This window comes from Carcharhinus amblyrhynchos, chromosome 22, assembly GCF_965287045.1.
Source record: "Carcharhinus amblyrhynchos chromosome 22, sCarAmb.v2.hapA, whole genome shotgun sequence".
Lineage (NCBI taxonomy): Eukaryota > Metazoa > Chordata > Chondrichthyes > Carcharhiniformes > Carcharhinidae > Carcharhinus > Carcharhinus amblyrhynchos.
Genome location: NC_137345.1, coordinates 39722989 through 39750236, shown reverse-complemented (window position 1 = coordinate 39750236; position 27248 = coordinate 39722989). Strand labels below are relative to the sequence as shown.

Here is a 27248-nt window from a genome sequence, read left to right as displayed (position 1 = left end):
CAAAGAACTTGGAAATATGTCCTCATTGCCAGTGTTATAAATCAAGGGCAACGCGATTAAACTTAAGAACAAACAGATCTTATTGCTAAAGCAACGATTAACTATATGTACATATAGGGTGTAACAGAATACGCAACTGTACACAACACCTCCCTGGCTCCAACTTTTGATCCTTCCCAACCTGGGGTACTTTCCCTAGCACTCAATTCATAGAATCACAGAATCTTTACAGTGCAGAAGGAGGCCATTTGGGCTATTGGGTCTGCACCAAAAGCAGTCCCACCCAGGTCCTATCCCTGTAATCCACATATTTACCATTCTAATTGTCCTAACACTAGGGGCAATTTAGCCTGGCCAATCAACCAAACCCACATATCTTTGGAGTGCAGGAGGAAACCAGAGCACCCAGAGGAAACCCAAGCAGACATGAGGAGAACGTGCAACTCCATGCACACACAGTGACCCAAGACTGGAATCGAACCCAGGTCCCTGGCACTTTGAGGCTGAGTGCTAACCACTGTGCCACCATGCCACCCAGCTCAACACAGTTTCCCATCTCGACACACCAAAGGGTCTGGCCTGACCTTGTGGCTCTCAAGGATCGCTCCCTTAAAGGGGCCATGCTACCACTTTAGATTTTTTTTCTGCTCCCATCTTTAATGTCACATTAGAATTTAGGTCTGGTTGTCCTCACCAGTTGTCTCTCCCTCTCTTGATTGTTACAATCGGTGAATGGCTGAGGTGGAGGTGGGTGAAGGGCTGTCCTTTATTGGAATATAAGTGGCTCTGTGCAGTCAGTTGCAGCGAGATGCATTTATATAGCACCTGTTCCAAAGTGCTTCACGGGAGAATTATCAAACAAATTCTGGCCACATAATAGGAGATATCTGATGTCATTCACTTGGTCAGAGATAGCCTTTAAGGACCATCTTAATGGGAAAAAGTGTAGAGAGAGATCAGTGGAGGGAACTGCAGAGCTTAGGGCCTGGCAGATAAAGGCATGCCCAGAACGGAAGGACAGGAAATCAGAGATAGATAAGGGGCCAGAAATAAGAACTAAAAGACTTTCAAGTGAGAATTGTGCCATGGCTAAAGAATTTAATCTCAAAAGAGCAGTTGTAAACTTTAAAGAGTTCCCTGATTGAACTGATAAGCTCCAACATTTACAGCAACATACCCTGTCTTCCAGAGGAATGGCTGTGAACCGAGAAAGAAGTCGTTACCTATACTGGAGTGGGGTTTTATAATATGGGTGCGATCTTACTGCTGATTGGTCAGTTTGTACTAAGTCAGTATACATTAACATCCTTGTTGCTGATTGGTGGATAGGGTAGAATGGATGGGACTATGCTTCTTGAGGAAGGATTGTCAGCTGTCACTGATGTCTTGGGGGCTGGTGAGGCGTTGGTAGATATCCATAGTCTCTCTGATATGTCATCTATGTCAGTGCATGATGGATGAGATATGTTTTGAGGTGCGAGGATTGAGGTGAGTGGGTTTGACAACTGCTGACTTGTCCCATTCACTGAGTTTGAAGCAGGTTTGATGTTCCTTGAGTCTGGTGTGTAGGCCTGTTTCCCCAGTGATGCTGAGTCCTTAGTTGTATGGTATGCTGTCAGATCCTGGTTTATTGGCCCCTTGTCTTTGTGGCTATGAAGAATGGAGTGGGGAGTCTTAGATGAGTCGTGTCAGACTTCTATAACTACTGACTTGAGTATATGTTGTATTCTGTGTGATTGATGGAACTAATTTCCAGGGGTGACTCATGTCTTGTAGGCATTATGGAGTAATTAACAATTTAATTCAGTAAACTTTATTGTACTTATGAAAATTCACTGAGAGTCCATTGGATTTCCAACAACGGAGTGGCAGGAAGAATTACATAGCAATATAAAAGTAAAGTCACCCTAATCCCAGGTGCACATAGGCTGCTCTCACCTTCAAGGAGAGAGGTGGCTGGTACTGATTTAACCTGAGGATCACCACAGCTCAGGTGAGGGGCAAGGCTGAGAGGCCAGGGTCTTCATGAATAACCTCAGCCGATACAGGAATTGAACCCATTGTTGGCGTCTCCCCTCATCACTAACAATCTGTCCATTCAACTGAGCTAAACAGACCCATGTTGGTGGAGTGCAGTGCCAACATTACAGTCAAAGAGAATAAAAAGATAAAGATAGAAAAGGTGAGTCTAAGGTCTTCATGTTCCCTCTCAGCATCAGTACATCCAATAACCATGTCTGGATTGGTGATATGATTGTGTCCTACAGACCATATTCTATACCTGACATTGACAGGGTGGAGGTGAGGCACATTCGGAATTTTAGGAAGCTCTCCGATCCCAGGTGGTCCCAGGTGGAGAGAGAATAAAGCCAATGTTTCGAGTCTGGATGACCCTCCATCAGAACAGACACTCCAGGTGATCCTGAAGACATGGATATCGAGGAATCAGTCGTGCTAATCTATTCTTTTTCAAATCATGACTTCCCTTCTCCTCTGAACTTTTAGGCACCTCCTGAAATCCAGCTCCACTGGGCACCAGCTGGAAATTATTTAAGTCTGTTTGTCTCTCAGCCATTTTGTATGGACAGGTTCTGGCGAATACCCATTGTATATAATGCTATCGTGGCTTTCGGGTGTCAGAGATCCTCCCTGTTTAGTGTCGCTCCTGCCAGAGCTCCATTGCTGCTCTGAGTGATTCCAGTCACTGTACAATGACGCAACTTCGGCAAGCGTCAATAACTGGGTGGATAAGCTGGAATTCCCTAATGTCATGGTGGGAGCACTGGACCTGCAACACATCAAACAGGCCCAACACCACCTACTCAGGGCAACTTGGGATCCCACACAATCCCATTGAGTTGCCTTTACCACAGGTCAGGAACAAAACTAAAAGACAGCAATTTGGAACGTGTCAAATGTCCCAAGCATTGACCATATTTAATTTACATAATCTTCTATCTCTGACTGATTGGGGGTGGGGGGGACTGAACACCATCATTTCACACTACCCTCAGCATTGCCTCTTTAATACCAGTTAGACAGTGTGATCCAAGCGGTGGAATAACACAGGCCACACTCTACCCTGGTAGATGGATGTAGAAAGGGAACTATTTCTCCCTGGTCACCCCAGTGTTTAGTGCATTAACCAATGAAAACCCTGGTCCATTATCTCAGTGGTTGTTGAGTTTTGGGATCGTGCTGTGCACAGACTGCCTGCCACCTTTCTCACATTTACAAAGATTATTTATTAGTGTCACAAGTGTTACATTAACACTGCAATGAAGTTACTTGGAAAATCCCCTAGTTGTCACACTCCAGTGTCTGTTCAGGTACACTGAGGGAGAATTTAGCATGGCACCTAACCAGCACATCCTTCGGACTGTGGGAGGGTACCCAAGCACCCATTAATGAAGTACATTAAGTATTTCATTGGGTTTAAACCTTTTGAGGATGCAAATGTGAGTTATTTCTAGTATACAGTGTGCAAGAGACCATTTGGCCCCTCGTGCATGTACTAGCTCTCTGCAAGAGCTATCTAATTAGTTCCATTGTTCTGCTTCCTCCCCATTATTCCGTTTCAAAGTTTATTCCTCATTTAAAATGCCTCCTTTAGGGTAGTTAGAACCATAGAAAACGTACAGTGCAGAAAGAGGCCATTTGGCCCATCGAGTCTGCACTGACCACAATCCCACCCAGGCCCTACCCCCATTTCCCTACGTAATTACTCGCTAATCCTTCTAACCTACACTTCTCAGGACACTAAGGGGCAATTTTAGCATTGCCAAGCAATCTAACCCACACATCTTTGGACTGTGGGAGGAAACCAAGGCACCTGGAGGAAACCCACACAGACATGTGGAGAATGTGCAAATTCCGCACAGTGACCCAAGCTTAGAATCAAACCCAGGTCCCTGGAGCTGTGAAGCAGCAGTGCTAACCATTATGTCACCGTGCCGCCCAAGTTCAGGAACGAACAGGAATATTGGGGAAGATTATGTCTCAGTGAGCTGAGTTAAGTGTGTTAAAGCAGTCTCTCTCTCTCTCTCCCAGTGTGTGAAGGAGGCCTGCAGGGTTCTCATTGATATGCATGCACACCACTTCCGCCAGAGCCTCATCCAGCCAGGATCTGAACTCACTCTGCACACACACACACAGTGCGGTGGAGCAGACTGCACTCCGGTTCTGTTCATTCAGCTGGCCCCAGTGTAATGCTCTCATTCACAAGGCTGGGATGTAAAAGAAATTGCAGGAGAGAAATCCCCTGAAATTCCCCAGGATGGAAGCTGACAACAGCCGTGAAGGGCTGGTAAGAATTGGGAATTTTGTATCAACTTCTCCGTAAAGAAAAAGAGAAACTTTTCAGGCGACTTGAGCAGTGTTTGTGGCCCTGGCTCTGGAGAGTTGAAATGCTTAGTAACAGTTTGCCTTGTGCACATTAAGAGGCGTGAGCTTACTCCGGCTTTATTGATTTCCCCTGTGGTCAAACCGGTCGGAAACCTGCTCTTTTCCCCCGCTGGGACCTGTCATTCTGCCGAATATATTTAACCCAAAGGAGAAGGGAGTGCGGGATAGAGAGATCTCAGTGGGGTTTCAGCTGGTGAGTCTGGCTGGAGACGTGCACAAGTTTGTTGGAACGGGTGATGGGCGCCCGGGATGTCTGGGGCTAGTGTTAGCGCCCCTCCGGGGGGGGAGAGCATGTGTGTGGATTGGAAATACCAGAGACAAGTCAGCCAGCGCAGTGAGTGCCTCTCACCGCGGGGCCAGGGTCTCCCAGTCTGTTTAAATGCCTCATAGAATTGTGTGGAAGGGTGTGGTTCACTTTCTAAGACGAGTTTCTTCCTTTTTATTTCACTCCAGTGTGTATTACACCACCCCTGGAGCAGGATTGTAGTTTAAACTTGTTGACGGAGTCGTTGGTTTAAGGGTTTCCTCCGTCCCCCGGCACCTTCCCCTGGGTGAGACTCGGCTCTCTGTCTCCCCAGTGACAGGCAAGCTCAGGAACAAAACACACGCCTTTCTGTGTGTGAGCACAACTTTATCCCGAAGATTCACACCCACACAGTTAACATTTCACTGGGGTTTCTGCACTCAACTAGTGCAATGTATCACTGAGTCTGCGATATAACGTCTCCTTTATATCGAGTGGGCTTACATTAACACTGCATTGAAGTTACTTTGAAAGTTCCCTAGTCGCCACACTCCGCCGTCTGTCTGGGTACACTGAGGGAGAATTAAGCGTGGCCAATGTAGCTGACCAGCATGTCTATCGGACTGTGGGACGAAACCCGTGCAGACACAGGGAGAGCGTGCAAACTCCGCACAACTACCCCAAGCCTGGAATCGAGGCCAGGTCCCTGGTGCTGTGAAGCAGCAGTGCTAACCACTGTGCCATCGTGTCGCCCTGGCAGATCTGGTAGGGGTTACAAGCCCATCTTCTTTATGGGATGTAGGCATTGCTGCAAGATCTGTACTTGTTGCCCATCCCCAATTACCCTTGCTCAGTGGTTTGCCCCTGGCATTTGAGACAACCTGTGCTATGGGTCTGGAGTCATACACAGTGGGTAAGGATGGTAGGTTTCCTTCCCAAAGGAAGGCACTAAGTGGGTTTTTACAACAATCGATGATAGTTTCATGGTTGCTATTACTTAGACTGACTTCCAATTGCAGATTTGATTAATTTAATTTACATTCCATCAGCTGCTGTGATGGGATTTGAACACATGTCCCTAGGTTTGCCTGAGCCTCTGGATTACTAGTTCAGTGACACTACAACTTTGTCACCATCAGTTCTCAGAGGGTGTAAAAATGAAGCTTAATCTCCAAGAATTGCAAGCAAACTAGGAGAGTATTAAAGAAAACTGTATTTTTCATAATATTTCAACACTTTGGGGAAAACAGGTTTGGTAACAGCCCAGGTTAATCTAACTGAGTCTGTTCCAATTGTTATAGAAGGACAGTGTACAGAGAATAGACCAATAGTAGAGGGAGGGGGGATTGATCATGTGAGACAGATGGGTTTGTTTTGAATGGATGCCCAACCACATTGGCAACTGGATGCATTTGAGAATAAACCAAGGGAATAAGTTGTATTGGCACCAAATCATTAAACAAACACAGCACGTGTTCACACAGCAAGATCCCACAAACAACAATATGAAAATGAACAGTGTTTTTATACTGAGCTGTTTGAGGGATAAGTATTGGCCAGGGTACCAGGGAGGACTCTGTGCTGTTCAGCTTTTACATTTATTTGAGAGAACAGATGCGGCATCGATCTCCCATCTCATCCACACTGGAATTTCAGCCAAGATAATGCGCTCAGCTCTCTGGAGTGGAACTTAAACGTACACCTTCTGAAGATGAGGAAAGTGCAGCCACCATGTCACAGGATGGCTGTTAAATGAGGAGCAGCTGGGAGGGGTGTTTACAGATAATACCCAATGTAACATTTAAGCTGGGAGGTGGTAAACATGAATTGTACAGACAGCATCATGTGTAGCTCCTCCAAGGCTGTTCATTCAGTTTAACAGGAGATTACAGGGATGGAGAGTACTGGCGGTATTGCTTGCATTCATTTGATAGTTGTAGCGGCAAGACCCGGACTGTGAGAATTACAGTGGAGAAGACAAATGAGCTGAAATCTGAGCACATTGCAACAGTCCCAAAGCAAAAGTCAGAGTGTTAAATTTGCTGCTCTAGTGGTAGCCACCTCTGTCAGGCCCTGCTACACACTGCAACTATTTCAGCCTAGTAACATTGTCAGCCATGACTGGACATATTCCTGAGGTTTCATCATATGACTTTTTAATGCCAAACTCCCCACTCCACTCTTCTACCATTGCTCCCAGAGAGACAGAGTGCCCCCCCGTGCCAATTGGATTACAGACAAACTCTTCAGCAGGAGGGTGACTCCTATTCCTGGAATGTGTGTGTCACTGGCCAGTGCTTACTGTCCTTGAGAAGGTCGTGCTGGTGAGCTGCTTTTTGAGTTTTAATTTTGGTAGTTTGTTAGTGTCACAAGTAGGCTTACATTAACACTGCATTGAAGTTACTGTGAAAATTCCCTAGTCACCACACTCCGGCACCTGTTCGGGTACACTGAGGGAGAATTTAGCATGGCCAATGCGCCTAACCAGCACATCTTTCAGATCGTGGGAGGAAATCAGAGTACCTGGAGGAAACACATGCAGACGCAACAAGAATGTGCAGACTCCACGCTGACCCAAGCCGAGAATCAAACCCAAGTCCCTGGCACTGAGTCAGCAGTGCTAACCACTGTGCCAATGTGCTGCTTAGTTAATGGTTGTGCATTATTACTGGTTCAGCAACATAGCCCCTATATAACCATCCTGATTCATGACAATCTGTCAAAAAGTCTTTTCCCCACATCCAGTACCCCTCTACCTACCACATCCAAAAGGAAACGGAGCATAGGTCATTCTCCTCATTGCTATTAGTGCCACAATTAATGTGGGCAAATTGCCTGTTGTGTTTGTCTGCATTCCCACTACCTCTGTACTGGGCAGTGGAATCCTTCCCAATCCTTGGAGAGTGTTCAGGATGCACTGATAGGCTTCTAAAATTCATTTAAAGCTCCAGTCATTGCTGAGCATTTTGAGACACTCCAAGTTTGTAGTGTAGTGTGGTATAAATGCACAGAGGTTTTGTTTGATCATCTGGGTGTGGACGCACACCAGACAATGGGTGGAGTTAATCTCCACTATGGTCTCCTTTGTTGCTGTTTGCCACAACTTCATTGAATTATTCAACATGAGTGAATGGCCACTGGGCCCATCGAACTGTGCTGGCTCTTTGAAGCAATTATCCAGTTAGTTCCGATTTCCCCGTAGCCTTGCAAGTTTATTTTTCCTTTTTGAATGTATATCTGATTATTTTTGTAAGTTAGCTATTGAATCTCCCTCCACTATTTTTTATCCCAGACCATCGTAATGTTCTTGTATAAAAGCATTGCCCCTCATTTCCCCTGTCAGTTTCTCAATTGTCTTTAATCGATGAACCCCAACTGTTTCTCCTCCTTAATTCAATCAAAAGCCTCTAACAATTATGAACATTTCTGTTAAATCTTTCCTTAACCTTCTCTGCTCTGAGGAGAACCATTATAACTTCTCTCATCCCTCCACGTAACTGAAGTCTCTCATTCCTGTTGCTTTTCTCGCAGTTACACAAGGAAACAGATGGTTTTAATGCGAATATCCTCTTTGCATTAAGTTGAACCTCTGGGGTTTATGTACTATAGGCAGCAGAATCCGAACTGCCAATGACTCCCTAAACACACCCAGTTCACACTGTAAAAGCGCTGAACATGTATTCACCTTTCTCTCTCTCTCTCTTTATCCCCAGCCTGTCAGGACTTGAGGGGATTAATGGAATTAAGTTTTCATTTTGTACGTGGGGGTTTTTAGGTTTTGTTTGAAGTAAAATGGAAATGAGCTTGCTTTCTGAAGAAGTGAAAGATGCTTTTCTCATTTGCCTTCTACCTTTGCATTTGAAATGAAACAAGTCCCATTGTAGGTCGGGAACAGCTGTGAGTGAAATGGAGTCGATATCAGCTGTTCTAACGTACTCTTTTTGTGTGAGAACAGTGCTTTACTGGAAAATAACATTCTCCCCTCAAGAGCCTGTGTTTATCATACTTGCTGTTTTTAAGTTATGGTGCTGTGTGATGTGACATGTTCACTCCAGTACTCAGTCTGTAGTGCTATTCCTGCCTTCACCTGGGTTTTGTTAGCTCCACCATTGAAGATCTCCCTGTTCTCGTTCTCATCCTCCTCAACATCTTTTGGCTGTTCACGTGCCCAACTTGTTTCTGATGTAATCCTGTTAATTTTCTTTTCCATTCTTCCCATCCTCATTAATATTGTACTGATCAACGTGGCACCTACCAAGCACGTTTCAGACAAACTGGCACTCCTTGGGGGGGGCGCGGTGGGGGGCGGGGGGTGGGGGGGGAGGTGTGACACTTTGGTCCAGCCAACTCTTACCAGAAGGCACAACTGCAAAGCCCTTTGTTTTCTTTCCACTTTGGTTCTTGAATAGTGCCAGCCATGGCCCAGTGGGTGCTATACCCACTTATTGCAAGAAGATCATGAGTTGGAAGATCCAATCCAATGACATAAGCGCAAAGTCTAGGCATGGTGGCACAGTGGTTAGCACTGCTGCTTCACAGCACCAGGGATCCGGGTTCATTTCCAGTCTTGGGTTACTGGCTGTATATTCTCCTCGTGTCTGTGCAGGTTTCCTCTAGGTGCTCTGGTAACCCCACCCTCCAAAGGTGTGCAGGTTAGGTGGATTGGCCTTGCTAAATTGCCCCTTGGTGTCAGGCAGGTTAACAGAGTAAATAACTGGAGCTACAGGCTAGGGCCTGGGTGAGATTGTTGTCAGTGCAGGTTTGATGGGTTGAATGGCCTCTTGCTGCACTGTAGGGATTCTATGATGCAGAAGGAGTATTGCACTGCCATATTGTGTCAAACAATATTATTTAAAGTTGAATACGTTTGTGTGTGTGTGTGAGGAAGGTTAAGTGGTTCTGTTTCACTTGTGGTCTGGATGGACCTGTGGTTTAAAGATGGGTCTTTGTGTTTGTTTATTTGCATGTACATTTTAATGAGATTTTTACAACCCTTAAAGTAAAAGATGGCTTAAAAAAGGGGTTAGAAGTTTAGTGTTCTTTTGGGGGGAGGGGGGGCGGTAGGGGAATGTGGGAGAACATGTCTCCTGTCCAGTAACAGTGGTCAAGTGACATGGAGAAGGACAGGGAACAGTTCAGTGTGTGTCAGAGTGAAGATGGGGATTGTTCAGATCTGAGAAAAGTACAAGGTTAGCGGAACAGCAGGTAACAATAGTCAGTTCTCTAGGACTCAGCAACCTGGTCTGTTTGGTGGTGTTGCTGCAGAAACAGAATTTAAAGTGCAGTTATTTTTGGGTGTCTCGGAGAGATACAAGTTGGGCAAGAAGCATCAGAGTGAATGCTCAAGAATGAATTGGAAGAAAACCGTTGGCATGTGTAACATAGTGGTAACTCTTCACTGGTTTGGATGTATGTAAAGATACTGCTGACTAAAGAAATACTGGGAAATTGAACATCGTTTCGTGCTTGTATTGAAATCTTTCCAGCCGTCTTTGTCTGGTGTAATATAGTTTAATTTTTCTTGTTTAATATTTTATACGTTGTGTTAAAAGCTGATCAGCAGAGTCCTGTGAATTTGTTCAGTAACATTCACGGTTTTAAAAGTAAGTTATAATCTATTTGAGCCAAGTTTCACACTCAGATCTGTAACATTAGCTGGAATCATAACACAATGAGACTATAGACTCCCCGGGCAGGATTTTCCACCCATTCATGCCAGAGGGATTTGGTTGAGTGCCAAATTCTCCATCCGCTGTCTTGCAGAGGTAGAGCGTGAATGACCAGAGAATTCCAGCCACTATCCGTCCCTGTCAAATGGGCATGAAAGATCCCACAGCTGGGTCGTTTCCACAACCATTCTAACCAGATAATATGATCATTTATCCCCCCTATTCTTAGATCTTGTGTACGAGTTAGTCTGTTTGAAGACAACAGTGACTCAAAACCACTTCATTGGCTGTCCAGTCTTTGGGACACCCCTGAGGACATGACGGGCACTATTACAAATGCTGAATTCTCTTCTCCCCTGCTTAAAAATTTGACTTTACTAAAACCCCCCAAAATGTACTAATGCGTAACGCATACACATTCTCAGATAATTCCACCCTTCTGGCTACTGTTAAAGCACCAAGCGACATGCTCTTGTTGGCTGTCTTAATTTCAACTTTGTTTTTAAAGTCTTTGAACAAGGTGTCGGCCGCAGCCATCATCACCACCTTGATCACTTCACCATCAGTGAACAGCTTATGTTTTGCCAGCAGATGGTTCATGTGGAAAGGTGCCTCTTTGCCGCAGGTTTTCTTTAGCCACAGGTTTTGAAAAGATGATTGTTGGGCTTCGACATTCCTTTAACTCCCTGACTTTCTTTGCCTGAATGGCGCTGTTTAAAGAGAACTAAAGAGCAAAGAAAACTACAGCACAGGAACAGGCCCTTTGGCCCTCTGAGCCTGCATCGACCATGCTGCCCGACTCAACTAAAACCCTTCCGTAAAGAGAAAAGGAGTATTTTCGGGAAATTTTGCACACGATGTCTAGTGATGCCATTCCAAATTACCTCTTTTACTCAAAACTAACTTGACAGTGGCACGGTAGCACAGTGGTCAGCACTGCTGCTTCACAGCTCCAGGGTCCTGGGTTCGATTCCCGGCTCGAGTCACTGTCTGTGTGGAGTTTGCACATTCTCCTCGTATCTGCATGGGTTTCCTCCGGGTGCTGTGGTTTCCTCCCACAGTCCAAAGATGTGTGGGTTAGTTTGATTGACCATGCTAAGAAATTGCCCCTTAGTGTCCAGGGATGTGTAGGTTAGAGGGATTAGTGGGTATAATATGTAGGGATATGAGGATAGGACCTGGGTGGGATTGTGTTCGGTGCAGACTCAATGGGCCAAAGGGCCTCTTTCTGTACTGTAGGGTTCTATGGCTCTATGACAAAAGAGACAAATGGTCTTACCTTTGACACTTGTAAAAAGACATTAATTTTCACCTTCCTGGTGGAAATGATAGGTTTATGCCTCTTGGAGGTTCTTCACCTAACTTACTCCACATTTTGGCGTCTGTGGTTTGGCAGCCAATGAACTGATTTGCTCATCACCACGAGAAGTCAGAGTTCTGTGCATTTTTGGCAAGTTTCGGCAGCCAATGACAATCAACCCTTTGAGACTCCAGGGTCGACCTGTCGGTCGCGATTGACTATTTGGAGACTGCTGATCTCTGAGTTGTGTGACTGTGAATTAGTTTAGTATGAGTGGATTGCTTTCTACAACAGCCAGTGCTGGAATGGATTAACAGAGGGCCATTTTCCTGTTTGGGGAGGTTCAGGTGAATGTTGAAACCCTGGATATTTGATAAGAGCCGTGAGTTCTCCTGAAGCCTGGTCCAACATTCCTCCTGCAACCAGCAGAACAATAGAATATTGCAACACAGGCCATTTGGCCTATCAGTTCTGTGCTAGGTTTTTGACAGGCATCCAATGAGTCCCTCTGCTGCCCCCGCCCACAATGACCGTGAATGTTTTCCAGTATTTATGCAGTTCCCCTTTGAAAGTTATTATTGAATCCCTTTCTATCACCCTTCAGGATGGATATTAAAAAACCGTTAAAGTTTCTTTACTAGTGTCACAAGTAAATTTACATCAACATTGCAATAAGTTACCGTGAAAATCCCTCAGTCGCCACACTCCAGCACCTGTTCAGGTACACTGAGGGAGAATTTAGCACGGCCATTGCACCTAACCCGCACACCTTTCAGACTGTGGAAGGAAACCGGAGGAGACCCATGCAGACATGGGGAGAATGTGCAGACTCTGCACAGACAGTGACCCAAGCCTGGAATTGAACCTGAGTCCCTGGCGCTGTGAGGCAGCAGTGTTAACTACTGTGTCGCCATGCCGCCCTACCTGCACTCCTACCCCTTGGTTTTTTTTTTGCAGATTATCTGTAATCTGTGTCCTTTAATTACTCACCCTCCCAAAAATAGAAACAGTTTCTCCTATCAGCAAAACTCTTCGTAATTTAAACACTTCTCCAAAACCTCTCCTTAACCTTCTCTGCTCTGAGTAGAACTCCAGCTTCTTTTGAAAAATTCCTCATCCTGAGCATGATTCCAGCAAATCTCCGTAGCACCTTCTCCAAGAAACCTTAGCTACTCGTTTGTCTAATTTACTGTTTTGTGAGATGTTGTGTGCGATGCTTTGGTGAGGGAGGCACTTTATAAACCAGGCTGTTTAAATGCAGGAGTTCGGAGTGGTGCTGGAATAACATGAGATAATTTAACTTGCAGAATTAAAGGAGTTCTGCAGTAATTATATGGAGATGGATATAAATAAATACATCAATGGTGAAATTGCACAGATTGTTTTGACTGCTTAGACATGTATTTATTTTTGTTCACAGTTTAATTATTAGTGTAAGCTTGTATTAACACTGAAAATCCCCTAGTCGCCACACTCTGGCACCTGTTTGGGTACACTGAGGGAGAATTTAGCACAGCCAGTGCACCCTAACCCGCACGTCTTTCAGATTGTGGGAGGAAGCCGGACAAAACCCGTGAGGATGCGGGGAGAATGTGCAGACTCCGCATGCAGTAGCCCAAACTGGGAATCAAACCCAGGCACTGTGAGGCAGCAATGCTAATCACTGTGCCACCCTGCACTGTGCCTTGTACCTAGGTGTAAAATGTTAAACAAGTGTTAATGTCTGTCAACTTGTTATGAATGATAAAAGTAGACTTCCCCTCCTGGAAACCCTCAGCTTGCCTCAAGCAAGAATTTTCGAGAGGGTGAGAGGTACTCTTAATAGTAATATTTTTCAGGTGTATTTCCTCATACCCTTTGCTCTGGACCTGTTCAGTGTAGTGTCAGCGAGTGGTGTCTTTCACACACACACAGGCTGCGTTATGTTTCAGCAGCCGCACTGCTCCTTTCAGTCCCTTGAACTAGTCCCATTGTTCAGTTAGATCATGGCTGATCCGTATCTTAACTGAATCCACCAACACTCAATCTTACTGATCAACAATCTATCATTCTCAACTCTGAAATTTTCAATTGATTCCTCCTCTGAGGCATCTTGTGGGACAGCGTTCCAATTTCCACAGTCCTCCATGTGGAAAAATGCTTTATCCATGCCATCCCCAATTTAATTTTGGAATTGTGTGGCTGGGTACCAGATTTCCAGGTTTGTGGTGAATCTGCTTCTGCCTTTGTGATTGACCCTATTGGATAAGAACAACAATGTTTGATGCCCATGATGATCGAGTGGAACCGGGAATTTGGTAGTGTTGGGTTCTGTGTAGAAAAACCATTGTCCCCAGTGCTGTGTGTTGATTCTCTGTTGGGAACAGTTGACTGGAGTGGTACAGTGGTTAGCACAGCTGCCTCTCAGCACCAGCGACATGGGTTTGATTCTGGCCGTGGGTGAGTGTATGGAGTTTGCACATTCTCCCTGTGTCTGTGTGGGTTTCCTCCCACACCAAAGATGTGTGGGTTAGGTAGGTTGATCATGCTAATTTGCCCCTTAGTGTCCCAAAATATGAAGGTTAAAGGGATTGATGGGGTTAATATGTGGGGTTATGCTGACAGCGCAAGGGGCATGGTGGGCCCGGGTGGGATGCTCTGTCGGACTCGGTGCAGAGTCGATGGGCTGAATGGTCTCATCCCGCATTGTAGTGATTCTATGAATCTATTTAACCTAGAAACCCTACAGTACAGAAAGAGGCCATTCGGCCCATCGAATCTGCACCGACCACAATCCCACTCAGGCCCTACCCCCGTATCCCCACACATTTTACCCACTAATCCCTCTAACTTACGCATTTCAGGACACTAAGGGCAATTTTTAGCACGGCCCATCAACCTAACCTGGGATAGACGCATTGCTGGTGAGGCCCAGCATTTGTTGTCTATCCTTAATTGTACTTGAGAGATGAATGCTGGACTATTTTCTTGAAGGGGTGCAGCCTGCCTGGTGTAGTATTTCCATGATATGGAAATGCCGGCGTTGGACTGGGGTAAACTCAGTAAGAAGTCTTACAACACCAGGTTTTAAGTCCAACCGATTTATTTGATAGTAATAAATCGGTTGTAGTATTTCCACACAGCTTTCCGGAAGAGAGTTCTAGGCTATTGTTCCAACGACAGTGAAGAAACAGTGATATGGTTTCAATTCGGGGTGGCGTGTAACTTGGAGTTGTTTTTCCATGCACCTGCTGTCTCTGTCCTTCTAGACAGCAGAGACTGTTGAAGGAACCTTGGACAAGTTGTTGCATTGAGTAATAGTGAGACACAGTAGCAGAGTGTGTACTGAGGGTGGGGAGAGTGTTAAAGGTGGTGGATGATGTGTTCTTCAAGCAGGCAGCTTTATCCTGGATGAGAGTCATAGAGGTTTACAGCATGGAAACAGGCCCTTCGGCCCCATTTGTCCATGCTGCCTTTTTTTGAAACCCCAAAGCTAGTCCCAGTGGCCCGCATTTGGCCCGTTTCCCTCTATACTCGTCATATTCTGGTCCCCACATTACAGGAAGGATGTGGAGGCTTTGGAGAGGGTGCAGAGGAGGTTTACCAGGATGTTGCCTGGTATGCAGGGGAGGTCCTATGAGGAGAGACTGAGGGATTTGGGATTGTTTTCACTGGAAAGAAGGCGGCTAAGAGGGGATCTTATAGAAACATATAAGATGATTAGAGGTTTAGATAGGGTGGATGGTGATAGCCTGTTTCCTCGGATGGAGAAATCTAGCACGAGGGGGCATGGCTTTAAATTAAGGGGGGGTAGTTATAGGACGGATGTCAGGGGCAGGTTCTTTACCCAGAGGGTGGTGAGGGACTGGAATGCCCTGCCTGCTGCAGTTGTAAATGCGCCTAGTTTGGGGGCGTTTAAGAGATTGGTGGATAGGTTTATGGACGAAAAGGGATTGGTTTAGATTAGTGGGTCAATGTTTTTTTTTTAAAATAAGACTGGTCGGCGCAACATTGTGGGCCGAAGGGCCTGTTCCGCGCTGTAATGTTCTATGTTCTATGCCCATGTAATTATCTAAATGCTTTTTAAAAGACAAAATTGTACCCGCCTCTACTGCTACCTCTGGCAACTTGTTCCAGACATTCACCACCCTTTATTGAAAAAATTGCCCCTCTGGACACTTCTGTATCTCTCCCCTCTCACCTTAAACCTATGCCCTCTAGCTTTAGACTCTTCTACCTTTGGGAAAAGATATTGACTATCTAGCTGATCTGTGCCCCTCATTATTTTATAGACCTTTATAAGATCACCCCTCAACCTCCTACGCTCCAGAGAAAAAAGTCCCAATCTATCCAGCCTCTCCTTATAATTCAATCCATCAAGTCTCAGTAGCATCTTAGTAAATCTTTTCTGTGCTCTTTCTAGTTTAATAATATCCTTTCTATAGGGTGACCAGAACTGTACACAGTATTCCAAGTGTGGCCTTACCAATGTCTTGTACGACTTCAACAAGACGTCCCAACTGGTGTTGAGCTGCTCGAAGGTTCTTTGAATAAAATTGGGGTCGGTGTGAAAATACCATAGCTGTTGGTATTCGGGGTTCCAGCTAGACGTGGAGAGGCTCCCCTATGGATTACTGGGTGGATGTGAATAGCTCAGGACTATTATTCAGACCAGAATCTGTAGCTTTGATCGTGATCAGTGTTGAGTTGAAGGATCGCTGCTGGAATGTTAGTGTTAGAGTTGGTTCCCAATCCCACCAGAGCTCTGGGTTAGTGAAGTGAAAAATTTCAGGGACTCCTGCTGGAAAGGGCATACGTTGGGTGTCAGCATTGAGTTTGACTGTGAAACCCTCTCTGATGAAATTATCTAGTGGCACTTGCACACTTGGTTCAGGGATGAAGAACAGTCATTTCGATATCGTATGGGCAATTGTCCATTGCCGCGTTCCCCAGTGAAAGCAGGAAAGGCATGTCCATAACTGTGCCACAGGCAGGGGTTAATGCTACAGGATAGCCAAAAGATGGGAACCAGTTTCTCAGTGCATTTTATAACTGTGACTAATCCAGCTTCCTTCCTGAAGTGACTGTATTGCAGAGGCTCCCTGCACAAGGTAAAGGGAAGTGTTTCCCATTTGTGTTGTTCTCTGTGGTCAGTGACAGTCTGTTAGCAAGTTGTCATGAAACCTAGCTGTACCTCTCCCTTGACCTGAGGATTATACAAGTCTGAGTTGGTGTTCAGTCAGCCTCCCCACACCGTCCGTTTCTGCAGATTGTTCTCGGTCGGAAAATCTAAAATGTAACTTCATCTGTTTTCAATCACTGTGCTGAACTTAACAAATCAGCTCGTATCAGAACGGCCCCTCACTTCAGCTCTGTCCCGTTGTACTGGAACAAGTCAGTACAAATAATGCCAAGTGTCAGCCCATCTGCCGTTTTCTGAAAACCATAAATGACATTTACTTTGATCCAATCTTTAGGCTGTGCTCAGCACAGCTATCGAGAGTGACTTTAGATTACAGCCTGTGTCTCAGCACTGCTGTTGTGCTCAAATGATGTCATTGGGGAACTGTCACACAGACAGTGGGAGTGGGAAAGAATTAGGCGGTTTAAACTGGTAAAAGCTACTGATCACTGCTTTGTCAGCAGCTTTGCACCCCTGACTTTTTATAAGGTGAACACCTATTGCCAAGTGAATTAACATCCTGCGGGTTACCATCGACCAGAAATTGAACTGGACTAGCCATGTAAACACTGATGAATAACTCACCTCCTGACACCCCAAAGCCTGTCCACCATCCACAAGGTTCAAGTCAGGAGTGTGATGGAATACTCCCCTTTTGCCTGGATGAGTGCAGCTTCAACAACACTCATCCAGGACGAAGCAGCTCACTTGATTATTTCCCATTCCACAAATTTGCAATCCCTGCTCCACTGATGCACAGTGTGTAGCATCTACAAAATGCACTGCAGGAACTCACTAAGATTCCTTAGGCAGCACCTTCTAAACCCATGATGACCACCTTCTAGAAGGACAAGAACAGCAGATACCTGGGGACACCGCTACCCAGACGTTCCTCTCCAAGGTACCCACTATCTTCACTTGGAAATATATCGCCGTTCCTTCACTGTTGCTGAGTCAGAATCCTGGAACAGCACTGAATGTACCTACATCTCCTAGACTGCAGCAGTTCAAGTAGGCAACTCACCACCACCTCGTCGTGGGACAGTTAGGGTGGGTGATAAATGCGGGTCTAACCAGCTAGACCCATACCCTGTGCATGAATAGAAACATGTCCCAAATGAGGTACGGGGGAGGACGGGTGGGGGGAATCATTGTCAGGTGGTGTGGGGGTGGATCATGGCTGGGTTGGGTGGTGATCACAGCCAGGTGAGATCATGGCAGGTGAGTGGCAAAGATGGTAATGGTCAGTCAGTGAGAGAGAGGTGGCAAGTTGCTTCCTCTGTTGATTAAAGAAAATGAACAAACCTCCAGCAGCTGGGTTATGGAAGTTTTCAAAATGGGCCTTTATTTTGGCGGATCGTTCGGGAATCTTGGGAAAACTTGGACTTAAATTGACACCTTCCCAAAACGACCAGGGGTCTACCAGAACCAACACAGACCACTGCTGGAGGTCATAGACTACAATCCAGATTTTAACCAAATCATCCCTATAATTAATTGTCAGCAAAGAAGGGGAAGAAACTCCTATTGTACCATCATGAGACGTTGCAACAAAGTCAGATCACATCCAGCACAGCGCCCTCCAATCAGACTCACAGCTTAAACCAAAACCCCCAGGAGAATCCCAGTTGGCTGGGGTTTCAGCCAGTTGTGTTAGGGTTGGTGTGGTGTGAATTTTGTTGAGGGATCAGGCATGAGCAATGAGTGTTGGTCCAACTGACAAGTGAGAGTTTTGGGGGGGGGGGGGAGGGTATTGAATCAGTTCATTTAATTACAACACAAAGCTGGAGAGAAAGTAATTTCTCTTTTACTTCTGTTTGTTTGAATGGCATTGGATCTTGCGCTTAGACCACTTAAGAATGAAGAAAAAGGTTTTTTCCTCTAATCATTATTCACCTTCATGGTCAAACTTGGCCCATTTGTCTAATTAAAGCTGGTTTACACGCTTCCCCGCACCCCCCCCCCCCCCCCCCCCCAAACCCACCAGACTCCTTTAGAAACCTGCTAGTGCTGTCACTGCCTTTCTGTGACGTGACTGCCAGCTATGGACACGTTCCAGAAGACAACCAGAGTTGGCAACCCCTGGAACTGAACAGAGGGCAGTGTTGACCTGAATTACAGAAACCATGTGGTGTAAAGGGTTGCACCTGTTGGGGTGAAATATGTGTATTTGCTGTTGTTTCTCTTCCCACACCTACTGGTGCACAAGGCAAGGTTTTTGTTGGATCGCATCTGTCACCAAGGGGTGATAGCTTGAGGCATTGTGCCACATCAGGTGTGTCTGACCAGGAATCTCGCCCACTCTCACCGTGAGTCATTGGTCCTTGGAAGGATTTTGCAGGTTGACGCTCAAATTGTTTGGCCGCATTATGAACACACCTTCCTTGGCTATCAGGCCCTGGAATGGGACTCCAGCCAGACAGGCAGGGATGCTACCCACTGCATCACAAGACTTCCAACCTGAAACAAGAGAGAGAACACAGGACATTCTGTATGGATCGAGGTAGCATGAGGGAACTAAGATGGCCACTTCAGCCTGGTCCATTGTCTTTATGGGGGTGTAGGGTGGATTGCTCCATTGTCTCTATGGGGGTGTAGGGTGGATCGCTCCATTGTCTCTATGGGGGGTGTGAGTGCTCTCTTGGTCGCACAGAATTGTAGATGGTGATACTGGGATTGGTGCACAATACTGAGTTGAGGTGTGACATTTAATGGTACCCCTCTCTCTTTGTCTGAGGGGTTCGTCTTCATTTGGGAGCCTGGATTCCCTGACTTGTAAACCTGTTGATTCGATGATGTTAAAAGTCATATTTGTGGCTGCATGGTTCTGGCCAGTGATTGCCCTCTGGAATCTGGCTGGGAGAGGGGACCAGTTCTCTGGCAGGGCAGGCTGAGGAGCGCCCACGGGGTTCAGGCTGAACCTGGAGGATGTGGGGGGCCTAGAGGCAACTTGCCTACGGTCGGAACCAAATGGCTGCCGTGCCAGAAGTTCTGCAGGAAGAAGTGAGGGTAATAGCACCATAAATTCATCTATCATTCCATGCAACTTTCTCAGTCTTGGTTTTCTCCAAGAACAACTTGCATTTGTTTTAGCACCTTTATGTAGTAAAACATAAAATGTTATAAGGTGCTTCACAGGAATGTCATCAGCTAAAAGTTGGCACTGAGGCACATTAGGACATGTTCAGATTGGTCAGTTAGGCAAGTTTTGAGGAGGAGAGAGAAGGGTGGAATCCCTAAGTGAATTAAAGATTGCTGAAATTGTTGCGGTTCACATTTACATATTACACTCTGGTTACACTTGTATAATAAAAATGCAATAGATTTACAGTTGTTCAGGGCATGTTAGGCTCTGATTTGTTGTGGTTTTCTGTTGTGTCCTAAGGATTGCTGGAACATACACTCTCCTGTCCCTTGATGCCTTCTCCTCATTAACTTCTGAAGTGAGCGACTTCACCTGTCTGAGGTGTGGAAACTACTGTCAGTTTCGGAATTATAGCTGGGAAAGTGACTAAATGCCAGGACGAATGTTGGAATATTCCGAAAGGTGTGGTTAATTGGGTAGCGCTGTGCTCACACAGGGTTTACAAGGTGGTATAAGGTAACACTTTCTGTTGCCTGGCTCATGGTCTGGACTGTTGGAAGAGCGAGGTAACAAACGAGTTAGGCAGGAGGTGGGGACACTTGGGTACACCACCTGGTGACCAGGTGAAGCATGTATAAGGGACCGAATGGCCTCGTTGCACTTCTAATTTGAATGTTCGCAGTGGTGGTGGGGGTAGCACAGCAGTAATAGTTTCCACCTCTGGGATCTTGGCCTAGGCAAGGTATAAAGAAGGTCTGACTTGCTGGCTATGAAGGTTTCATACCTGGACTAAATGCCAGGGCTGATGTTGGAATATTCTGGAAGGAATAGTCTGTCCTGGGTCTCAGTCTGGTTGCTTGCAGGCAACTGACCACAGCAGAAGCTGACAGAGTGAGGGAACCTTGAAGGTTGAGAGGAAAATATCAGAGTTGGGGTTTAATCCTCTGGAGGGGGAGGGGGAGGCACAGTCGAGATACAGTTGAAAGAGCTTTACCCAGTAGGAGGGTGAGTTTGTTACTGGACATTAACAACCAGAGAAAGTGAATTCAAATCCCACCATGCCCACCTGAGAACTTGAATTCGGTTTTGAGCATTTGTAAACATTTGGTGTTTGCAAACTGATCTCAACTCAAGTGACCATGAAGCTAATTCCAGCTGCTTAATGAGTGTCCTTCAGAGATGGGAGTTTGCTGTTGTTAGAATTGTAAAATTGTTACAGTACAGGAGAAGGCCATTCAGCCTGTCATGTGTGTTGGTTCTCTGCAGGAGAAATTCTAATGACCCCTCTCTCTGTGGATCTGCATTTTCTTTCTTCCTGAGATGTTTATCCAGCTCCCTGATGAAAGCCATGATTGAATTTGCTTCCCCTGCACCCCCCCACGCTCGAGCAGCGCATTCCACATCCTGAGCACCCGCTGCATGCAAATAATTTCCCTCATTTCACATCTTTAAGTTTAAAGTTAATTTGTTACCATTGACCAGAAACTCGATGGGACTAGCCACGTAAATACTGTGCCTATATGAACAGGTTGGAGGCTAGGAATCCTTGGGATGTAAAGTATCTCCCACCACTCCAAAGCCTGCTCACCATCCGTAAGGCAGAAATCAGGAGTGTGCTGGAATATTTTCTGCTTGCCTGGATATGCGCAGCTCCAACAACACAAAATTCAACACCATTCAGGGCAAAGCAGCCCGTTAGACTGGCATCCCACCCACCATCAATGCATAGTGATAGCTGTGTGTATCATATAAAAGTTTAAACTATATTTATTAATGTCACAAGTAGGCTTACATTAACACTGCAATGAAGTTACTATGCAAATCCCCTAGTTTTTGCCAATCACCTTAAACCGGCTTCTTGATCCTTTCACCCACAGGAACGGTTTCTCCCTGTCTGCTGTGTCCAGACCCCCTCATGATTTTCAGCGTCACTCTTAAATCTCTAACTTCTGTAAGGATGTCAGTCTCAGTTCTCCATTCTGTCTGTGTAACTGAAATCCCGGAGCCATTCATGTGCACCCTCCCTGAAGCTTCCACATCCTCTTATGGTGCGACGCCCAGTGTTGGACACACTGACCCCAGCTGAAGTCAAGTAGTGTTTCGGAAAAGATACGTCGGAAGTTCCTTGCCTCTATTTATAAAGTCCAGGATACTGCATGCTTTTTTATTACTGCTCTCTCAATCTGCCCTGTCACCTTCAAAGATTATTGTGAGTGTAGCCCTGGCTCCCTCTGCTCCTCCAGTCCATTCTGAATTTAGAATCCTTTATTTTCTATTGTGTCTCCTTGTTCTTCCCACCAAAGTGAATCACTTTACACATTTCTGTCTGCCATGTATCCGTCCATTCAACCAGTCTGTCTGTGTTCTCTCGCAATCTATTACAATCCTCCTTCTCATAATTTACAGTTTTTTCACCTACGTATTTTGAAATTGAGCCCTGTACATTTGGGTGTCTTTAAGACAGAGATAGATAGGTTCTTTATTTAATAAAGGTTATGGGGAAATGGCAGGAGAACGGGGATGAGAAAAGTATCAGCTGTGGTTGAATGGCGGAGCAGACTCGATGGGCCGAGTGGCCTAATTCTGCTCCTGTATCTTATGATCTTGAGTGACACAGTAGCTAGCACTGCTGCCTCTCGGTGCCAGGGACCCGTGTTTAATTCCGGCCTCGGGTGATTCTTCTCTGTGTGATTGGTACGTTCTTCCCATGTTTGCATGGGTTTCCTCCGAGTGCTCAGGTTTCTTCCCACAGTCCAAAGATGTGCAGGTAGGTAGATCGGCCATGCTAAATTGCCCCTTTGTGTCCAAAGATGTGTGGGTTAAGGGGATTGGGCCATGGTAGATACACTGGTTAGTTGGTAAATAACCAGTCCCCTCGCTGTGTCATCTTTTACCAGGACTTGGGCAGCATTTTTGTTCTTGGTAAAGACAAATGCAAAACACTTAATGAAGAAAATTACAGCACAGGAACAGGCCCTGCAAGCCTGCACCAATGTGCTGCCCGACTAAACTACCTTTCCGGGGACGATTTCCTTCCATTCCTATCCTACTCACGTATTTGTCAAGACGCCCCTTAAAACTCACTATCATATCTCATTTCTCACCAAAACACTGCAATGAAGTTACTGTGCAAATCCCCTCGTTTTTGCTAACCATCTTAAACCTGCTTCTCTAAATTAACTATCTGAAAAACAGAAATGGCTAAACCTGGGCATTTTTTGTAAGCTGCCATGTCGGAATTTTATTTCTTAAATGAGTGAAACATCTGAGCAGCTGGTTGGGCCAAGTGCTGCATTGGCATGGTGACAACACCAAACTCATTACCAGCTTCGCTTGCTGGTCTTTCCCATGATCCAAGTAGTTTGAGTGACTTTTGACCTCATCCAACCCAGCCCTGTTGGAGCTGACCCGGCTCTGCTGAATATAACCTGACCCAAAAACTGGCGAAATCCGTCACGAACCTGATTGCGAGGTGGCATTGAGATTGTGTACCTACACCTCAGTCATACCCTCTGCCTCCATACATCTGTTCTCCAGTTGGCCCCACTCCTCCCCTTGTCAGTAGTTGTATGCCTTGGAAGACTTTTAGAACCCCTTTTATGTTAGTTGCCATTCTCTTCTCATGCTCTCTCTTCCATTCTCGTGTTTTTTTCCATAGCCTCTCTGAATCTCTGCCTTTAGTTTGATTGTCACTTACATTATCACCCTGACGTCGATCCTGTGCCATATTGCGTGTGCTTCATCCTTTTTTTTTGTTTTGTCAGGCAGGGGGCTCTGGCTTCATTCACAATCCTTTTGCAACCCCCCACCCCCCCGATGCTACAGGGTTGAGAAGGTGGTGGCATTGGCATAGTGCTGATATGCGGATGATGGAGGTGTAAAAGGAATGGAATGCATGTGGCTTGAGGGATGGGATGGGGACTTAAAGAAGTGTTGTTGCAGTAAATACTTTCTGCAAATGTTTTGCAGACCTCAGAATATGTTATTATTTCTTACTCTAGTACTCTGTACTTCTCCCAATCCTTGTGTGCACCTTGTCTATCCTGACTAATGCTCCATCCTGGTGCCCATCTCTTGCCAAGTTAGGTAAAACCCTCCCCAAGTAGCACCAGTGACTTCACACGAGCATGTTGATCCTGGTTATGTTCAGATGAAGCTCAGCCAGCCTCTATGTCCTGTCAGCCCCAGAACCCGGTCCCAAAGCCATCAAACCCTTCCTCTTGCATCATATCCCCAGCCATTCATTTATCTTCCTATTTCTACACTCCAGCACGTGGCATTAGGAATAATCTGGCAATTCTGCCCTTTGAGATCATGCCTGCCAGCCTCTCTCCTGGTTCTCTAAAGACTGCCTGCAGCTTCTCATTCTTCTTTCTACCTGTCATGGTACTGAGCCAGGCTATGACATCTGGCAGTTCACCCTGTACAGCCCCTTCCCTCTAGGTGTCCTGTGACATCTTTGAACCCAATATCAGAGAGGCAGCGTATCACCCTGGGTTCATGTCTGTGCCAACAGAAATGCCTGCCTGTTTCCCTAACTGTTGAATACTGTTATTACCATCACTTTTCCAACCTTTGTCCTCCTCTCCTCTGCAGCTGAGCCCTCTGTTGGCCTTGGTTCTCCCTGCATTCCCCAGAGGAACCATCGCTCAGGGGTACTGAGAAGTGAAGTGGTTTGAGAGCATGGTGTGCTTCCTGCACTATCTGCCAGCCCCTCCTCCGGTGTCTGATGCTCACCTGTCCCTTTGCCTGCCTGCGCACCATTAAACCGCAAGGTTATCAGCTGCAGAAACGTGCCCTCCACGTAGCTTTCAATCTGTGGATGTGCCACAGTGATGCCAGTTACTGCTCAAGCTCCAACATCCCGAGCTAGCACTTCTCCAGCTGATAATGCTTCCTGTGTCATGAGATGTGACCTGGGATTCCACATCTGATGGGACAAAGTGGAAAGTCTGACAACACCAGGTTTTAGTCCAACCGATTTATTTGATAATACTCACAAGCTTTTGAGGTTTCCCTCTTTGTCAGGTGAATGGAGAGTTGGACTAAAACCTGGTGTTGTCAGACTTTTTACTGTGTTTACGCCAGTCCAACGCCGGCATACCCACATCGGGACAAAGTGGCCCAGCTTTATTAAACCAACTAAATTATAACAGGAAAAGGTTAATGACTTGTTAAAAATTCACCAGTTAGCATCTTCCCTTGCGCTGATGTCACTTGTAATCCTTTTGAATCGGATTTAATGATGTTCACATGTTTTGCTTTACTGAACTCTTCAATCCTCTCTCCCCTCCTCCTGTACTGCTCTTCCACCCACCCACTCCCCTGTGCACGTGCTTCCTCCACCCCCCAGTCCATCCCTCTGCCTGGTGCTCTCTCTCCCACTCACATTTCCACAACCCACCCACCCTCCACCCTCCACCCTCCACCCTCCACCCTCCACCCTCCACCCTCCACCCTCCACCCTCCACCCTCCACCCTCCACCCTCCACCCTCCACCCTCCACCCTCCACCCTCCACCCAGTGCTCTCTTTGTCCCACCTCGCCCACGCTCTCTCACCCACCCACCCACCCCCTGCCTGGTGCATGTTCTCATGCCCCTCCTTCTGCCCCCCCCCCCCCCCCCCCCCCGCCCCACTGTGCTGTCTCCCATCCCCACCCTGCAGTGTTCTCTCTCACACCCCTCACTACCCCCCTCCCACCCGAAACATTGCTCTCTCTCCCTTCCACCCTCAGTATGCACTGTCCCCCGCTCTCTGTCCCACAAACTCCCTCCCATTCCCAGTGCTTGCTCTACCCCCAAGGTGTGCTCCACTCCCCCCAACCCCAGTGCGCTTTCTCTCTCACCCACCCCCCTGCCTGATGCTTGCTCGCTCTCTCTCTCTCCCCCTCCCCCCACCCCCCACTCCCCCTCCCCCCACCCCCCACTCCCCCTGGGTGCTCTTTCCCATTCTCCTTCACTGATTCAGACTCTGATGTTTACTCACTCTGAGTTCCACTTGCTGCTTCTCTGTAACGTTAATGTTGCCATCAGGCTTTCTGAATTTCATGAATCCTCCTATCTTTGTAGAATTCATAGAATCCCTACAGTGTATTCAGCCCATCGAGCCTGCACCGACCACAATTTTACCCAGGCCCTGTCCCTGTAACCCTTTCATTTATCCTAGCTAATCCCCCTGACACTATGGGGCAATTTAGCACGGCCAATCCACCTAACCCGCACATCTTTGTGAGGCAGCGGTGCTCACCACCGTGCCACAGGACTTATTCTCCCTCATTCAGCCTGGGCACACAGGGCTGGATCGGGGCTGAAAGGTGATTTAAAGACACTCTGTGTGAGGCCGCTTCCAGGCTTCTGCCTGTGGAGAAGGCCCCAGACTCACCTGGAATTGGATCTCACAACCCCAACTTTAAATCAAAGGGAAGCCTTTCTGTTTTGTAACAATGGCGGCAAAATTAAAACCGCGCCTGAAATGGAATTCACAGAATGATTTGGTTTATTGCTGTCAGTTTGGGATTGTTAACTTTGAACAGGAATGAGCGGCTGGATTGCTGCTCACTCAATTCCCGGGGCCATTCCTGACTGGTTTTAACTTGCTGACTTTGAGTGGAACAGACATCCTGAGTGAGAATTTAACAGCCAAAATCCAGAATGTTCTCCCTACAAACGTATAATATGTAGAATAGTGAACAAGTGGGAGCGGGTGGGAGACCTGTCAGAGTGAGGGGAGAGGTGGGGGAGCCCTGTCAGAGTGGGGAGGGGAGGGGGGGGTGGGTGGGTGGGGATGGGGGCCCTGTCAGAGTGGGGGAGGGGGGGGGGGTGGGTGGGGATGGGGGCCCTGTCAGAGTGGGGGAGGGGGGTGGTGGGGATGGGGGCCCTGTCAGAGTGGGGGAGGGGAGGGGGGTGGTGGGGATGGGGGCCCTGTCAGAGTGGGGGAGGGGAGGGGGGGTGGTGGGGATGGGGGCCCTGTCAGAGTGGGGGAGGGGAGGGGGGCTGGGGATGGGGGCCCTGTCAGAGTTGGGGGGGGCGGTGGTGGTGGGGGCGGCCCTGTCGGAGTGAAGGATGGGGGGCCTGTCAGAGTGAGGGGCTGGTGGGGGGAGACTGTCAGAATGAGGGAGGAAATCCACACAGGCACGGGGAGAATGTGCAAACTCCACGTAGGTAGTTATCGAGGCATGAATTGAACCCAGGTCCCTGGCGTTGTGAAGCAGCAGTGCTTGCCACTGTGCAACCGTGCTGCCCTGTTATCTCTTGGAACTGCACACAGAATATAGAGTCCACCCACGTTGCCATTCCTTTTCAACACCATTCCCTCAAAGCTTGGCCCAGTATGACTGTACGTGATCAGTAAGATTAACTCTTAACTCCATGCTGATGTGTCTGA

General features: G+C 46.8%; 1 protein-coding gene across 1 annotated transcript in view; it reads left to right on the top strand.

Annotated features, from left to right (window-relative positions):
• The first annotated feature begins 4170 nt into the window (after window positions 1–4170).
• Window positions 4171–27248, top strand: part of LOC145357080 (DENN domain-containing protein 2C-like) — a 125199-nt gene continuing 102121 nt past the window's right edge. Inside the window, exon 1 of the mRNA XM_080210174.1 lies at window positions 4171–4306. The gene's annotated coding sequence lies outside the window, so the exon portion shown is untranslated. The remainder of the gene's footprint in view (window positions 4307–27248) is intronic.